General features: G+C 51.7%; 18 non-coding genes across 18 annotated transcripts; 13 read left to right on the forward strand and 5 right to left on the reverse strand.

The window, feature by feature from the left end:
• The first annotated feature begins 420 nt into the window (after nt 1–420).
• On the forward strand, nt 421–492 carry trnag-ucc (transfer RNA glycine (anticodon UCC)). The gene has a single exon. It is a non-coding gene; the product is annotated as a tRNA-Gly (tRNA).
• A 370-nt stretch (nt 493–862) lies between these two features.
• trnav-cac (transfer RNA valine (anticodon CAC)) lies at nt 863–935 on the reverse strand. The gene has a single exon. It is a non-coding gene; the product is annotated as a tRNA-Val (tRNA).
• Nucleotides 936–1,388: 453 nt separating this feature from the next.
• On the forward strand, nt 1,389–1,460 carry trnag-ucc (transfer RNA glycine (anticodon UCC)). Its single transcript has one exon. It is a non-coding gene; the product is annotated as a tRNA-Gly (tRNA).
• Nucleotides 1,461–1,830: 370 nt separating this feature from the next.
• trnav-cac (transfer RNA valine (anticodon CAC)) lies at nt 1,831–1,903 on the reverse strand. Its single transcript has one exon. It is a non-coding gene; the product is annotated as a tRNA-Val (tRNA).
• Nucleotides 1,904–2,798: 895 nt separating this feature from the next.
• trnav-cac (transfer RNA valine (anticodon CAC)) lies at nt 2,799–2,871 on the reverse strand. Its single transcript has one exon. It is a non-coding gene; the product is annotated as a tRNA-Val (tRNA).
• A 453-nt stretch (nt 2,872–3,324) lies between these two features.
• Nucleotides 3,325–3,396, forward strand: trnag-ucc (transfer RNA glycine (anticodon UCC)). Its single transcript has one exon. It is a non-coding gene; the product is annotated as a tRNA-Gly (tRNA).
• Nucleotides 3,397–4,292: 896 nt separating this feature from the next.
• On the forward strand, nt 4,293–4,364 carry trnag-ucc (transfer RNA glycine (anticodon UCC)). Its single transcript has one exon. It is a non-coding gene; the product is annotated as a tRNA-Gly (tRNA).
• Nucleotides 4,365–5,260: 896 nt separating this feature from the next.
• On the forward strand, nt 5,261–5,332 carry trnag-ucc (transfer RNA glycine (anticodon UCC)). The gene has a single exon. It is a non-coding gene; the product is annotated as a tRNA-Gly (tRNA).
• Nucleotides 5,333–6,228: 896 nt separating this feature from the next.
• On the forward strand, nt 6,229–6,300 carry trnag-ucc (transfer RNA glycine (anticodon UCC)). Its single transcript has one exon. It is a non-coding gene; the product is annotated as a tRNA-Gly (tRNA).
• Nucleotides 6,301–7,196: 896 nt separating this feature from the next.
• Nucleotides 7,197–7,268, forward strand: trnag-ucc (transfer RNA glycine (anticodon UCC)). The gene has a single exon. It is a non-coding gene; the product is annotated as a tRNA-Gly (tRNA).
• A 370-nt stretch (nt 7,269–7,638) lies between these two features.
• On the reverse strand, nt 7,639–7,711 carry trnav-cac (transfer RNA valine (anticodon CAC)). The gene has a single exon. It is a non-coding gene; the product is annotated as a tRNA-Val (tRNA).
• Nucleotides 7,712–8,164: 453 nt separating this feature from the next.
• Nucleotides 8,165–8,236, forward strand: trnag-ucc (transfer RNA glycine (anticodon UCC)). Its single transcript has one exon. It is a non-coding gene; the product is annotated as a tRNA-Gly (tRNA).
• An 896-nt stretch (nt 8,237–9,132) lies between these two features.
• Nucleotides 9,133–9,204, forward strand: trnag-ucc (transfer RNA glycine (anticodon UCC)). Its single transcript has one exon. It is a non-coding gene; the product is annotated as a tRNA-Gly (tRNA).
• An 896-nt stretch (nt 9,205–10,100) lies between these two features.
• On the forward strand, nt 10,101–10,172 carry trnag-ucc (transfer RNA glycine (anticodon UCC)). Its single transcript has one exon. It is a non-coding gene; the product is annotated as a tRNA-Gly (tRNA).
• Nucleotides 10,173–10,542: 370 nt separating this feature from the next.
• trnav-cac (transfer RNA valine (anticodon CAC)) lies at nt 10,543–10,615 on the reverse strand. Its single transcript has one exon. It is a non-coding gene; the product is annotated as a tRNA-Val (tRNA).
• Nucleotides 10,616–11,068: 453 nt separating this feature from the next.
• Nucleotides 11,069–11,140, forward strand: trnag-ucc (transfer RNA glycine (anticodon UCC)). The gene has a single exon. It is a non-coding gene; the product is annotated as a tRNA-Gly (tRNA).
• Nucleotides 11,141–12,036: 896 nt separating this feature from the next.
• trnag-ucc (transfer RNA glycine (anticodon UCC)) lies at nt 12,037–12,108 on the forward strand. The gene has a single exon. It is a non-coding gene; the product is annotated as a tRNA-Gly (tRNA).
• Nucleotides 12,109–13,004: 896 nt separating this feature from the next.
• Nucleotides 13,005–13,076, forward strand: trnag-ucc (transfer RNA glycine (anticodon UCC)). The gene has a single exon. It is a non-coding gene; the product is annotated as a tRNA-Gly (tRNA).
• The last annotated feature ends 857 nt before the right edge of the window (nt 13,077–13,933 follow it).

A 13,933-nucleotide genomic window follows, 5' to 3' on the forward strand; every position in this document is an offset into this window, starting at 1 on the left:
GCTCATGGTGGACAGTCACATGGCACTTCGACATTCCGGAGAACCCAAACAGACTGGAGGGGCAGCCGCATTGCTTTTATTTGGAAAATAAAAGCCACACAAGTCAAGACGAGGATTAAACAGGTAGCAAAGAGAAGAGACGCTAATCCTGGCTTTAGTAAGCCTTGCGTTTCCGCCCGGCATCGATCCGGGGACCTTTCGCGTGTTAGGCAAACGTGATAACCACTACACTACAGAAACCAGCCGCTGGCCAAAGAGACAGTCTGCCGTTCGGGTCATGGTGGACAGTGACATGGCACTTCGACATTACGGAGAACCCAAACAGCCTGGAGGGGCAGCCACGGCTTAACGCGGATCATAATAGGACTTCAAGCAATGACGTTCGTGCAATCGGCCTAGGTCCAGCTTCCGCCCGCTGTGGCGTTGGTGGTATAGTGGTGAGCATAGCTGCCTTCCAAGCAGTTGACCCGGGTTCGATTCCCGGCCAACGCATTCACTTTAAAACACGTTTCTCCAACAGCTGCCACGGTTTGCGAAGCGAATTGTTTTGCAAATCTACATAGCGCAAGAAAATCACCTTTCTCCCCATCGGGGAATCGAACCCCGGTCTTCCGCGTGACAGGCGGAGATACTGTCCACTATACTAACGAGGACGACTGCGCAGGGCCAGTGGGGCTGTGGGAGAACCACCACTACGAAAGCATGGACGACACTTTGAACGAATTCCTTTAGGCTGCACTTAGTCCTGTTTTTTTTCTTTTGATATCAGCTAAAATTGGCCAAATCCTAAGACCTTGAAAATAAAAGCCACAGAGGTCAAGACGAGGATTAAACGGCTAGCAAAGAGAAGAGACGCGCCTTGTGTTTCTGCCCGGCATCGATCCGGGGACCTTTCGCGTGTGAGGCGAACGTGATAACCACTACACTACAGAAACCAGCCGCTGAGCAAACAGACAGTCTCCCGTTCGGCTCATGGTGGACAGTCACATGGCACTTCGACATTCCGGAGAACCCAAACAGACTGGAGGGGCAGCCGCATTGCTTTTATTTGGAAAATAAAAGCCACACAAGTCAAGACGAGGATTAAACAGGTAGCAAAGAGAAGAGACGCTAATCCTGGCTTTAGTAAGCCTTGCGTTTCCGCCCGGCATCGATCCGGGGACCTTTCGCGTGTTAGGCAAACGTGATAACCACTACACTACAGAAACCAGCCGCTGGCCAAACAGACAGTCTGCCGTTCGGGTCATGGTGGACAGTGACATGGCACTTCGACATTACGGAGAACCCAAACAGCCTGGAGGGGCAGCCACGGCTTAACGCGGATCATAATAGGACTTCAAGCAATGACGTTCGTGCAAACGGCCTAGGTCCAGCTTCCGCCAGCTGTGGCGTTGGTGGTATAGTGGTGAGCATAGCTGCCTTCCAAGCAGTTGACCCGGGTTCGATTCCCGGCCAACGCATTCACTTTAAAACACGTTTCTCCAACAGCTGCCACGGTTTGCGAAGCGAATTGTTTTGCAAATCTACATAGCGCAAGAAAATCACCTTTCTCCCCGTCGGGGAATCGAACCCCGGTCTTCCGCATGACAGGCGGAGATACTGTCCACTATACTAACGAGGACGACTGCGCAGGGCCAGTCGGGCTGTGGGAGAACCACCACTACGAAAGCATGGACGACACTTTGAACGAATTCCTTTAGGCTGCACTTAGTCCTGTTTTTTTTCTTTTGATATCAGCTACAATTGGCCAAATCCTAAGACCTTGAAAATAAAAGCCACAGAGGTCAAGACGAGGATTAAACGGCTAGCAAAGAGAAGAGACGCGCCTTGTGTTTCTGCCCGGCATCGATCCGGGGACCTTTCGCGTGTGAGGCGAACGTGATAACCACTACACTACAGAAACCAGCCGCTGAGCAAACAGACAGTCTCCCGTTCGGCTCATGGTGGACAGTCACATGGCACTTCGACATTCCGGAGAACCCAAACAGACTGGAGGGGCAGCCGCATTGCTTTTATTTGGAAAATAAAAGCCACACAAGTCAAGACGAGGATTAAACAGGTAGCAAAGAGAAGAGACGCTAATCCTGGCTTTAGTAAGCCTTGCGTTTCCGCCCGGCATCGATCCGGGGACCTTTCGCGTGTTAGGCAAACGTGATAACCACTACACTACAGAAACCAGCCGCTGGCCAAAGAGACAGTCTGCCGTTCGGGTCATGGTGGACAGTGACATGGCACTTCGACATTACGGAGAACCCAAACAGCCTGGAGGGGCAGCCACGGCTTAACGCGGATCATAATAGGACTTCAAGCAATGACGTTCGTGCAATCGGCCTAGGTCCAGCTTCCGCCCGCTGTGGCGTTGGTGGTATAGTGGTGAGCATAGCTGCCTTCCAAGCAGTTGACCCGGGTTCGATTGCCGGCCAACGCATTCACTTTAAAACACGTTTCTCCAACAGCTGCCACGGTTTGCGAAGCGAATTGTTTTGCAAATCTACATAGCGCAAGAAAATCACCTTTCTCCCCATCGGGGAATCGAACCCCGGTCTTCCGCGTGACAGGCGGAGATACTGTCCACTATACTAACGAGGACGACTGCGCAGGGCCAGTGGGGCTGTGGGAGAACCACCACTACGAAAGCATGGACGACACTTTGAACGAATTCCTTTAGGCTGCACTTAGTCCTGTTTTTTTTCTTTTGATATCAGCTAAAATTGGCCAAATCCTAAGACCTTGAAAATAAAAGCCACAGAGGTCAAGACGAGGATTAAACGGCTAGCAAAGAGAAGAGACGCGCCTTGTGTTTCTGCCCGGCATCGATCCGGGGACCTTTCGCGTGTGAGGCGAACGTGATAACCACTACACTACAGAAACCAGCCGCTGAGCAAACAGACAGTCTCCCGTTCGGCTCATGGTGGACAGTCACATGGCACTTCGACATTCCGGAGAACCCAAACAGACTGGAGGGGCAGCCGCATTGCTTTTATTTGGAAAATAAAAGCCACACAAGTCAAGACGAGGATTAAACAGGTAGCAAAGAGAAGAGACGCTAATCCTGGCTTTAGTAAGCCTTGCGTTTCCGCCCGGCATCGATCCGGGGACCTTTCGCGTGTTAGGCAAACGTGATAACCACTACACTACAGAAACCAGCCGCTGGCCAAACAGACAGTCTGCCGTTCGGGTCATGGTGGACAGTGACATGGCACTTCGACATTACGGAGAACCCAAACAGCCTGGAGGGGCAGCCACGGCTTAACGCGGATCATAATAGGACTTCAAGCAATGACGTTCGTGCAAACGGCCTAGGTCCAGCTTCCGCCAGCTGTGGCGTTGGTGGTATAGTGGTGAGCATAGCTGCCTTCCAAGCAGTTGACCCGGGTTCGATTCCCGGCCAACGCATTCACTTTAAAACACGTTTCTCCAACAGCTGCCACGGTTTGCGAAGCGAATTGTTTTGCAAATCTACATAGCGCAAGAAAATCACCTTTCTCCCCGTCGGGGAATCGAACCCCGGTCTTCCGCATGACAGGCGGAGATACTGTCCACTATACTAACGAGGACGACTGCGCAGGGCCAGTCGGGCTGTGGGAGAACCACCACTACGAAAGCATGGACGACACTTTGAACGAATTCCTTTAGGCTGCACTTAGTCCTGTTTTTTTTCTTTTGATATCAGCTACAATTGGCCAAATCCTAAGACCTTGAAAATAAAAGCCACAGAGGTCAAGACGAGGATTAAACGGCTAGCAAAGAGAAGAGACGCGCCTTGTGTTTCTGCCCGGCATCGATCCGGGGACTTTTCGCGTGTGAGGCGAACGTGATAACCACTACACTACAGAAACCAGCCGCTGAGCAAACAGACAGTCTCCCGTTCGGCTCATGGTGGACAGTCACATGGCACTTCGACATTCCGGAGAACCCAAACAGACTGGAGGGGCAGCCGCATTGCTTTTATTTGGAAAATAAAAGCCACACAAGTCAAGACGAGGATTAAACAGGTAGCAAAGAGAAGAGACGCTAATCCTGGCTTTAGTAAGCCTTGCGTTTCCGCCCGGCATCGATCCGGGGACCTTTCGCGTGTTAGGCAAACGTGATAACCACTACACTACAGAAACCAGCCGCTGGCCAAAGAGACAGTCTGCCGTTCGGGTCATGGTGGACAGTGACATGGCACTTCGACATTACGGAGAACCCAAACAGCCTGGAGGGGCAGCCACGGCTTAACGCGGATCATAATAGGACTTCAAGCAATGACGTTCGTGCAATCGGCCTAGGTCCAGCTTCCGCCCGCTGTGGCGTTGGTGGTATAGTGGTGAGCATAGCTGCCTTCCAAGCAGTTGACCCGGGTTCGATTCCCGGCCAACGCATTCACTTTAAAACACGTTTCTCCAACAGCTGCCACGGTTTGCGAAGCGAATTGTTTTGCAAATCTACATAGCGCAAGAAAATCACCTTTCTCCCCATCGGGGAATCGAACCCCGGTCTTCCGCGTGACAGGCGGAGATACTGTCCACTATACTAACGAGGACGACTGCGCAGGGCCAGTGGGGCTGTGGGAGAACCACCACTACGAAAGCATGGACGACACTTTGAACGAATTCCTTTAGGCTGCACTTAGTCCTGTTTTTTTTCTTTTGATATCAGCTAAAATTGGCCAAATCCTAAGACCTTGAAAATAAAAGCCACAGAGGTCAAGACGAGGATTAAACGGCTAGCAAAGAGAAGAGACGCGCCTTGTGTTTCTGCCCGGCATCGATCCGGGGACCTTTCGCGTGTGAGGCGAAAGTGATAACCACTACACTACAGAAACCAGCCGCTGAGCAAACAGACAGTCTCCCGTTCGGCTCATGGTGGACAGTCACATGGCACTTCGACATTCCGGAGAACCCAAACAGACTGGAGGGGCAGCCGCATTGCTTTTATTTGGAAAATAAAAGCCACACAAGTCAAGACGAGGATTAAACAGGTAGCAAAGAGAAGAGACGCTAATCCTGGCTTTAGTAAGCCTTGCGTTTCCGCCCGGCATCGATCCGGGGACCTTTCGCGTGTTAGGCAAACGTGATAACCACTACACTACAGAAACCAGCCGCTGGCCAAACAGACAGTCTGCCGTTCGGGTCATGGTGGACAGTGACATGGCACTTCGACATTACGGAGAACCCAAACAGCCTGGAGGGGCAGCCACGGCTTAACGCGGATCATAATAGGACTTCAAGCAATGACGTTCGTGCAAACGGCCTAGGTCCAGCTTCCGCCAGCTGTGGCGCTGGTGGTATAGTGGTGAGCATAGCTGCCTTCCAAGCAGTTGACCCGGGTTCGATTCCCGGCCAACGCATTCACTTTAAAACACGTTTCTCCAACAGCTGCCACGGTTTGCGAAGCGAATTGTTTTGCAAATCTACATAGCGCAAGAAAATCACCTTTCTCCCCGTCGGGGAATCGAACCCCGGTCTTCCGCATGACAGGCGGAGATACTGTCCACTATACTAACGAGGACGACTGCGCAGGGCCAGTCGGGCTGTGGGAGAACCACCACTACGAAAGCATGGACGACACTTTGAACGAATTCCTTTAGGCTGCACTTAGTCCTGTTTTTTTTCTTTTGATATCAGCTACAATTGGCCAAATCCTAAGACCTTGAAAATAAAAGCCACAGAGGTCAAGACGAGGATTAAACGGCTAGCAAAGAGAAGAGACGCGCCTTGTGTTTCTGCCCGGCATCGATCCGGGGACTTTTCGCGTGTGAGGCGAACGTGATAACCACTACACTACAGAAACCAGCCGCTGAGCAAACAGACAGTCTCCCGTTCGGCTCATGGTGGACAGTCACATGGCACTTCGACATTCCGGAGAACCCAAACAGACTGGAGGGGCAGCCGCATTGCTTTTATTTGGAAAATAAAAGCCACACAAGTCAAGACGAGGATTAAACAGGTAGCAAAGAGAAGAGACGCTAATCCTGGCTTTAGTAAGCCTTGCGTTTCCGCCCGGCATCGATCCGGGGACCTTTCGCGTGTTAGGCAAACGTGATAACCACTACACTACAGAAACCAGCCGCTGGCCAAAGAGACAGTCTGCCGTTCGGGTCATGGTGGACAGTGACATGGCACTTCGACATTACGGAGAACCCAAACAGCCTGGAGGGGCAGCCACGGCTTAACGCGGATCATAATAGGACTTCAAGCAATGACGTTCGTGCAATCGGCCTAGGTCCAGCTTCCGCCCGCTGTGGCGTTGGTGGTATAGTGGTGAGCATAGCTGCCTTCCAAGCAGTTGACCCGGGTTCGATTCCCGGCCAACGCATTCACTTTAAAACACGTTTCTCCAACAGCTGCCACGGTTTGCGAAGCGAATTGTTTTGCAAATCTACATAGCGCAAGAAAATCACCTTTCTCCCCGTCGGGGAATCGAACCCCGGTCTTCCGCATGACAGGCGGAGATACTGTCCACTATACTAACGAGGACGACTGCGCAGGGCCAGTCGGGCTGTGGGAGAACCACCACTACGAAAGCATGGACGACACTTTGAACGAATTCCTTTAGGCTGCACTTAGTCCTGTTTTTTTTCTTTTGATATCAGCTACAATTGGCCAAATCCTAAGACCTTGAAAATAAAAGCCACAGAGGTCAAGACGAGGATTAAACGGCTAGCAAAGAGAAGAGACGCGCCTTGTGTTTCTGCCCGGCATCGATCCGGGGACTTTTCGCGTGTGAGGCGAACGTGATAACCACTACACTACAGAAACCAGCCGCTGAGCAAACAGACAGTCTCCCGTTCGGCTCATGGTGGACAGTCACATGGCACTTCGACATTCCGGAGAACCCAAACAGACTGGAGGGGCAGCCGCATTGCTTTTATTTGGAAAATAAAAGCCACACAAGTCAAGACGAGGATTAAACAGGTAGCAAAGAGAAGAGACGCTAATCCTGGCTTTAGTAAGCCTTGCGTTTCCGCCCGGCATCGATCCGGGGACCTTTCGCGTGTTAGGCAAACGTGATAACCACTACACTACAGAAACCAGCCGCTGGCCAAAGAGACAGTCTGCCGTTCGGGTCATGGTGGACAGTGACATGGCACTTCGACATTACGGAGAACCCAAACAGCCTGGAGGGGCAGCCACGGCTTAACGCGGATCATAATAGGACTTCAAGCAATGACGTTCGTGCAATCGGCCTAGGTCCAGCTTCCGCCCGCTGTGGCGTTGGTGGTATAGTGGTGAGCATAGCTGCCTTCCAAGCAGTTGACCCGGGTTCGATTCCCGGCCAACGCATTCACTTTAAAACACGTTTCTCCAACAGCTGCCACGGTTTGCGAAGCGAATTGTTTTGCAAATCTACATAGCGCAAGAAAATCACCTTTCTCCCCATCGGGGAATCGAACCCCGGTCTTCCGCGTGACAGGCGGAGATACTGTCCACTATACTAACGAGGACGACTGCGCAGGGCCAGTGGGGCTGTGGGAGAACCACCACTACGAAAGCATGGACGACACTTTGAACGAATTCCTTTAGGCTGCACTTAGTCCTGTTTTTTTTCTTTTGATATCAGCTAAAATTGGCCAAATCCTAAGACCTTGAAAATAAAAGCCACAGAGGTCAAGACGAGGATTAAACGGCTAGCAAAGAGAAGAGACGCGCCTTGTGTTTCTGCCCGGCATCGATCCGGGGACCTTTCGCGTGTGAGGCGAACGTGATAACCACTACACTACAGAAACCAGCCGCTGAGCAAACAGACAGTCTCCCGTTCGGCTCATGGTGGACAGTCACATGGCACTTCGACATTCCGGAGAACCCAAACAGACTGGAGGGGCAGCCGCATTGCTTTTATTTGGAAAATAAAAGCCACACAAGTCAAGACGAGGATTAAACAGGTAGCAAAGAGAAGAGACGCTAATCCTGGCTTTAGTAAGCCTTGCGTTTCCGCCCGGCATCGATCCGGGGACCTTTCGCGTGTTAGGCAAACGTGATAACCACTACACTACAGAAACCAGCCGCTGGCCAAACAGACAGTCTGCCGTTCGGGTCATGGTGGACAGTGACATGGCACTTCGACATTACGGAGAACCCAAACAGCCTGGAGGGGCAGCCACGGCTTAACGCGGATCATAATAGGACTTCAAGCAATGACGTTCGTGCAAACGGCCTAGGTCCAGCTTCCGCCAGCTGTGGCGTTGGTGGTATAGTGGTGAGCATAGCTGCCTTCCAAGCAGTTGACCCGGGTTCGATTCCCGGCCAACGCATTCACTTTAAAACACGTTTCTCCAACAGCTGCCACGGTTTGCGAAGCGAATTGTTTTGCAAATCTACATAGCGCAAGAAAATCACCTTTCTCCCCGTCGGGGAATCGAACCCCGGTCTTCCGCATGACAGGCGGAGATACTGTCCACTATACTAACGAGGACGACTGCGCAGGGCCAGTCGGGCTGTGGGAGAACCACCACTACGAAAGCATGGACGACACTTTGAACGAATTCCTTTAGGCTGCACTTAGTCCTGTTTTTTTTCTTTTGATATCAGCTACAATTGGCCAAATCCTAAGACCTTGAAAATAAAAGCCACAGAGGTCAAGACGAGGATTAAACGGCTAGCAAAGAGAAGAGACGCGCCTTGTGTTTCTGCCCGGCATCGATCCGGGGACTTTTCGCGTGTGAGGCGAACGTGATAACCACTACACTACAGAAACCAGCCGCTGAGCAAACAGACAGTCTCCCGTTCGGCTCATGGTGGACAGTCACATGGCACTTCGACATTCCGGAGAACCCAAACAGACTGGAGGGGCAGCCGCATTGCTTTTATTTGGAAAATAAAAGCCACACAAGTCAAGACGAGGATTAAACAGGTAGCAAAGAGAAGAGACGCTAATCCTGGCTTTAGTAAGCCTTGCGTTTCCGCCCGGCATCGATCCGGGGACCTTTCGCGTGTTAGGCAAACGTGATAACCACTACACTACAGAAACCAGCCGCTGGCCAAAGAGACAGTCTGCCGTTCGGGTCATGGTGGACAGTGACATGGCACTTCGACATTACGGAGAACCCAAACAGCCTGGAGGGGCAGCCACGGCTTAACGCGGATCATAATAGGACTTCAAGCAATGACGTTCGTGCAATCGGCCTAGGTCCAGCTTCCGCCCGCTGTGGCGTTGGTGGTATAGTGGTGAGCATAGCTGCCTTCCAAGCAGTTGACCCGGGTTCGATTCCCGGCCAACGCATTCACTTTAAAACACGTTTCTCCAACAGCTGCCACGGTTTGCGAAGCGAATTGTTTTGCAAATCTACATAGCGCAAGAAAATCACCTTTCTCCCCGTCGGGGAATCGAACCCCGGTCTTCCGCATGACAGGCGGAGATACTGTCCACTATACTAACGAGGACGACTGCGCAGGGCCAGTCGGGCTGTGGGAGAACCACCACTACGAAAGCATGGACGACACTTTGAACGAATTCCTTTAGGCTGCACTTAGTCCTGTTTTTTTTCTTTTGATATCAGCTACAATTGGCCAAATCCTAAGACCTTGAAAATAAAAGCCACAGAGGTCAAGACGAGGATTAAACGGCTAGCAAAGAGAAGAGACGCGCCTTGTGTTTCTGCCCGGCATCGATCCGGGGACTTTTCGCGTGTGAGGCGAACGTGATAACCACTACACTACAGAAACCAGCCGCTGAGCAAACAGACAGTCTCCCGTTCGGCTCATGGTGGACAGTCACATGGCACTTCGACATTCCGGAGAACCCAAACAGACTGGAGGGGCAGCCGCATTGCTTTTATTTGGAAAATAAAAGCCACACAAGTCAAGACGAGGATTAAACAGGTAGCAAAGAGAAGAGACGCTAATCCTGGCTTTAGTAAGCCTTGCGTTTCCGCCCGGCATCGATCCGGGGACCTTTCGCGTGTTAGGCAAACGTGATAACCACTACACTACAGAAACCAGCCGCTGGCCAAAGAGACAGTCTGCCGTTCGGGTCATGGTGGACAGTGACATGGCACTTCGACATTACGGAGAACCCAAACAGCCTGGAGGGGCAGCCACGGCTTAACGCGGATCATAATAGGACTTCAAGCAATGACGTTCGTGCAATCGGCCTAGGTCCAGCTTCCGCCCGCTGTGGCGTTGGTGGTATAGTGGTGAGCATAGCTGCCTTCCAAGCAGTTGACCCGGGTTCGATTCCCGGCCAACGCATTCACTTTAAAACACGTTTCTCCAACAGCTGCCACGGTTTGCGAAGCGAATTGTTTTGCAAATCTACATAGCGCAAGAAAATCACCTTTCTCCCCATCGGGGAATCGAACCCCGGTCTTCCGCGTGACAGGCGGAGATACTGTCCACTATACTAACGAGGACGACTGCGCAGGGCCAGTGGGGCTGTGGGAGAACCACCACTACGAAAGCATGGACGACACTTTGAACGAATTCCTTTAGGCTGCACTTAGTCCTGTTTTTTTTCTTTTGATATCAGCTAAAATTGGCCAAATCCTAAGACCTTGAAAATAAAAGCCACAGAGGTCAAGACGAGGATTAAACGGCTAGCAAAGAGAAGAGACGCGCCTTGTGTTTCTGCCCGGCATCGATCCGGGGACCTTTCGCGTGTGAGGCGAACGTGATAACCACTACACTACAGAAACCAGCCGCTGAGCAAACAGACAGTCTCCCGTTCGGCTCATGGTGGACAGTCACATGGCACTTCGACATTCCGGAGAACCCAAACAGACTGGAGGGGCAGCCGCATTGCTTTTATTTGGAAAATAAAAGCCACACAAGTCAAGACGAGGATTAAACAGGTAGCAAAGAGAAGAGACGCTAATCCTGGCTTTAGTAAGCCTTGCGTTTCCGCCCGGCATCGATCCGGGGACCTTTCGCGTGTTAGGCAAACGTGATAACCACTACACTACAGAAACCAGCCGCTGGCCAAACAGACAGTCTGCCGTTCGGGTCATGGTGGACAGTGACATGGCACTTCGACATTACGGAGAACCCAAACAGCCTGGAGGGGCAGCCACGGCTTAACGCGGATCATAATAGGACTTCAAGCAATGACGTTCGTGCAAACGGCCTAGGTCCAGCTTCCGCCAGCTGTGGCGTTGGTGGTATAGTGGTGAGCATAGCTGCCTTCCAAGCAGTTGACCCGGGTTCGATTCCCGGCCAACGCATTCACTTTAAAACACGTTTCTCCAACAGCTGCCACGGTTTGCGAAGCGAATTGTTTTGCAAATCTACATAGCGCAAGAAAATCACCTTTCTCCCCGTCGGGGAATCGAACCCCGGTCTTCCGCGTGACAGGTGGAGATACAGTCCACTATACTAACGAGGACGACTGCGCAGGGCCAGTGGGGCTGTGGGAGAACCACCACTACGAAAGCATGGACGACACTTTGAACGAATTCCTTTAGGCTGCACTTAGTCCTGTTTTTTTTCTTTTGATATCAGCTAAAATTGGCCAAATCCTAAGACCTTGAAAATAAAAGCCACAGAGGTCAAGACGAGGATTAAACGGCTAGCAAAGAGAAGAGACGCGCCTTGTGTTTCTGCCCGGCATCGATCCGGGGACCTTTCGCGTGTGAGGCGAGCGTGATAACCACTACACTACAGAAACCAGCCGCTGAGTAAACAGACAGTCTCCCGTTCGGCTCATGGTGGACAGTCACATGGCACTTCGACATTCCGGAGAACCCAAACAGACTGGAGGGGCAGCCGCATTGCTTTTATTTGGAAAATAAAAGCCACACAAGTCAAGACGAGGATTAAACAGGTAGCAAAGAGAAGAGACGCTAATCCTGGCTTTAGTAAGCCTTGCGTTTCCGCCCGGCATCGATCCGGGGACCTTTCGCGTGTTAGGCAAACGTGATAACCACTACACTACAGAAACCAGCCGCTGGCCAAAGAGACAGTCTGCCGTTCGGGTCATGGTGGACAGTGACATGGCACTTCGACATTACGGAGAACCCAAACAGCCTGGAGGGGCAGCCACGGCTTAACGCGGATCATAATAGGACTTCAAGCAATGACGTTCGTGCAATCGGCCTAGGTCCAGCTTCCGCCCGCTGTGGCGTTGGTGGTATAATGGTGAGCATAGCTGCCTTCCAAGCATTTGACCCGGGTTCGATTCCCGGCCAACGCATTCACTTTAAAACACGTTTCTCCAACAGCTGCCACGGTTTGCGAAGCGAATTGTTTTGCAAATCTACATAGCGCAAGAAAATCACCTTTCTCCCCATCGGGGAATCGAACCCCGGTCTTCCGCGTGACAGGCGGAGATACTGTCCACTATACTAACGAGGACGACTGCGCAGGGCCAGTGGGGCTGTGGGAGAACCACCACTACGAAAGCATGGACGACACTTTGAACGAATTCCTTTAGGCTGCACTTAGTCCTGTTTTTTTTCTTTTGATATCAGCTAAAATTGGCCAAATCCTAAGACCTTGAAAATAAAAGCCACAGAGGTCAAGACGAGGATTAAACGGCTAGCAAAGAGAAGAGACGCGCCTTGTGTTTCTGCCTGGCATCGATCCGGGGACCTTTCGCGTGTGAGGCGAACGTGATAACCACTACACTACAGAAACCAGCCACTGAGCAAACAGACAGTCTCCCGTTCGGCTCATGGTGGACAGTCACATGGCACTTCGACATTCCGGAGAACCCAAACAGACTGGAGGGGCAGCCGCATTGCTTTTATTTGGAAAATAAAAGCCACACAAGTCAATACGAGGATTAAACAGGTAGCAAAGAGAAGAGACGCTAATCCTGGCTTTAGTAAGCCTTGCGTTTCCGCCCGGCATCGATCCGGGGACCTTTCGCGTGTTAGGCAAACGTGATAACCACTACACTACAGAAACCAGCCGCTGGCCAAACAGACAGTCTGCCGTTCGGGTCATGGTGGACAGTGACATGGCACTTCGACATTACGGAGAACCCAAACAGCCTGGAGGGGCAGCCACGGCTTAACGCGGATCATAATAGGACTTCAAGCAATGACGTTCGTGCAAACGGCCTAGGTCCAGCTTCCGCCTGCTGTGGCGTTGGTGGTATAGTGGTGAGCATAGCTGCCTTCCAAGCAGTTGACCCGGGTTCGATTCCCGGCCAACGCATTCACTTTAAAACACGTTTCTCCAACAGCTGCCACGGTTTGCAAAGCGAATTGTTTTGCAAATCTACATAGCGCAAGAAAATCACCTTTCTCCCCGTCGGGGAATCGAACCCCGGTCTTCCGCGTGACAGGTGGAGATACAGTCCACTATACTAACGAGGACGACTGCGCAGGGCCAGTGGGGCTGTGGGAGAACCACCACTACGAAAGCATGGACGACACTTTGAACGAATTCCTTTAGGCTGCACTTAGTCCTGTTTTTTTTCTTTTGATATCAGCTAAAATTGGCCAAATCCTAAGACCTTGAAAATAAAAGCCACAGAGGTCAAGACGAGGATTAAACGGCTAGCAAAGAGAAGAGACGCGCCTTGTGTTTCTGCCCGGCATCGATCCGGGGACCTTTCGCGTGTGAGGCGAGCGTGATAACCACTACACTACAGAAACCAGCCGCTGAGCAAACAGACAGTCTCCCGTTCGGCTCATGGTGGACAGTCACATGGCACTTCGACATTCCGGAGAACCCAAACAGACTGGAGGGGCAGCCGCATTGCTTTTATTTGGAAAATAAAAGCCACACAAGTCAAGACGAGGATTAAACAGGTAGCAAAGAGAAGAGACGCTAATCCTGGCTTTAGTAAGCCTTGCGTTTCCGCCCGGCATCGATCCGGGGACCTTTCGCGTGTTAGGCAAACGTGATAACAACTACACTACAGAAACCAGCCGCTGGCCAAACAGACAGTCTGCCGTTCGGGTCATGGTGGACAGTGACATGGCACTTCGACATTACGGAGAACCCAAACAGCCTGGAGGGGCAGCCACGGCTTAACGCGGATCATAATAGGACTTCAAGCAATGACG

Source organism: Hoplias malabaricus, chromosome 15 (genome assembly GCF_029633855.1).
Source record: "Hoplias malabaricus isolate fHopMal1 chromosome 15, fHopMal1.hap1, whole genome shotgun sequence".
NCBI lineage: Eukaryota > Metazoa > Chordata > Actinopteri > Characiformes > Erythrinidae > Hoplias > Hoplias malabaricus.